The following is a 2,544-nucleotide window of genomic DNA, read 5'->3' as shown; positions in this document are numbered from 1 at the left end:
TTTTTATTCTTACTAATGTATTCAGACCATGTTGCTTTCCTCTTTAAATTCATCAGCAGTTTCCCATTATACTTAGGATAAAATCCAAACTCCTACCTAGGCTTCCTTGGCAATTGGTAATCTAGATCCTGCCTCGCCTCTAACCTCATCTTCCACAATGCTTCTCACTCACTCTGTTCCAGCACCACAGGTATTCCTGCTTTTCTCATTTCAAAGCTTTTACACTTGCTGCTCTCTTGAAGTGGGAAGTTTAGATCTTCACATCTCCGTTTTTGCAGGTCTTTACTCATATGTCACCTTCTCAAAAAGGCCAGTGTGATGGCAACGCTATAAAAATAGCAATTTCCACCTCTGCCCTGGCTTGGACCTGCCTCCAGTCACCATCTTTTCTATCCCATATTTATTTGCTTCACAACCCTCATTGTCAATGTACTTAGTTGTCTTCTTCCTTATTTTCTGTCTTTCCTAATAAAGGGTAATATCCCTGAAAGAAGGATTGTTTCTGGCTTACTCATGACCCTGTTTCTCAACATCTAGTGCAATATCTATCCTGCAGTTTCCTTTTCCTGTGCCTGCTCCTTCTTTCCCTTTGCCATAAATACCCTTCCCAATGCTACCTGTCCAAACCAGCTTTCCCATTAAGGACAAACAAATGCCATCTGCTGCAGGACCCTTTCAATCACCCCATAGCATGTAATCTCTCCTTCTCAGAGCATGGCTACCAATATTTCTCTATTTCTCTTAAGACTTTAACTGGTGTACTTTTGTTATTTGTAAATTACTTTCCCCTCTCAGTGGACTGTAAACACTTTGAGAGGTAAATTTTTCATCCAGACATGAGCCTCCGTTTCATTCATCAGTAAATTCCCATCCAGCATGAGCTTACCTTTCTATTTACGAGCTGACTTCTTTCTTTAGGATAAACCTTAGTTTTAGGTCATGGGACAAAGAGAGTCTTCATAAGTTTGCAGTTCACGGTGAGTTAACTTTGGCTGATGGAGAAGAGAACTGTGACAGTTCCCCTAAGGATACACTGCTGCTTGCTTAGGAAAACTTAAATATAGTTTATAAACCTGAAGGAAAATAAGGTAGAACAACTCCCTTAAGAGATTCTTTCCAGATGTTTTTAAAGTTAAATCCTTATAATCACTCAGCGTTCACTAGTCTCCTTGCTCAAGAGTTCATCCAAGTACACAAGTCATATTTCTTTTCTAATAAAAACACTTTTAGTATTTACTGGCACTGGTTTGCTTCCATAAGAAATGACCATTTTAATATTTTTAAGCAGATCTAACTGCACACTTAAATTATTTTGAAATGCTTATAAGTCCTACCTTTTATAATCAAGCAATTATTTATGGAATTACAATAATTTTTTTGCTGAAGAGTTCCTTAGAGCGCAGATAATAGTAACTAACACGTAATCATATGTGCCAAGTGCTATTTTAAGTGCTTTCTAGGCAATAACCTATTGCATTCTGAATTAAGTACCATTATTATCACATCCTCTTTTTAAAGATGGAGAAACTGAGACATAGAGAGGTTAAGTAACTTGCCCAATGTCACAAAGCTATTAAATGTCAGAGCTGGATTTGACCTCAGACAAGTCTTGTTTGGATTTGCATAGCAGACATACACTTGTTCTAACCTCTTTCTCCCTTGTTTTCTACTAGGATTGAGCTCTGAAGTAAAATATTTGATTTCTCAGCTTTCCTTATGTATAGGTAGACATGCGACCCTTCTCTGGCCAATAAGAGGTAGACATGAGTTCCTGGGAAAAGTTTCCCTTCCTAAATAAAAAGAAAGAACTTCATCAAGGCCCTTTGCCTTATTTTTTTTTTTATATCCTAGTTAATTTCTGTACTTTTTTTGAATGGGAGCTATTCTTTCCTATTTAGCAAATATTGGAAAAATAGTGTTGGGATAGCAATCAGCTGAAATTGGAGTATATTCCTTCAGAACACTTTTCAGCTTCTTTACGCACTCTGCCCTGGGACATCTTCACCACTCTGTGTCCTCAGCAATCACATGGTATAAACATTAACACACTTCCCACTTCAGGGTGAGCAGGAGGTTTCCTAGGCTTACTGCAAAGACCTCTGGAACTTAAGAAAAGTAAGCTTATTCTTAAGTGATTTCAAATCATCCTCATCTTCAATATTAAGTTATATCCAGCTGATGCATTTAGTCAACTCTAATGATACTCCAGTGTAGTAGAAAAGAGATACTTCCTGGAACAGGCTAATAGAAAAAGCCAACTTGTCAGGAACCCCTGTCAGTAGACATGAAGTTTTAAACAAAACTATTGATTCATAGGCAGAACTAAAAAGCACATGCAAGGGGTGGGGAGGGTATACATAAAATTCTATTTTTCTACTAGTGAGTTAAAAATATCTTCGATAATTCTTCTTTATTATGGAACCTTTATCAAACACTATTTAATGACATCCTCGAAAATCCAGCATTTCTTCCTGAGGGATCTTTGTAATTAAGAAAATGAGAACCATGTTCGGAGATTAAGTCCTCTTGGAGAAATTCCATTTA

This window comes from Propithecus coquereli, unplaced genomic scaffold (assembly GCF_000956105.1).
Source record: "Propithecus coquereli isolate 6110/MARCELLA unplaced genomic scaffold, Pcoq_1.0 Scaffold91, whole genome shotgun sequence".
In the NCBI taxonomy this organism is placed as follows: domain Eukaryota; kingdom Metazoa; phylum Chordata; class Mammalia; order Primates; family Indriidae; genus Propithecus; species Propithecus coquereli.
The sequence above is the reverse complement of the archived record's forward strand: the minus strand, read 5'-3'. Positions refer to the sequence as shown.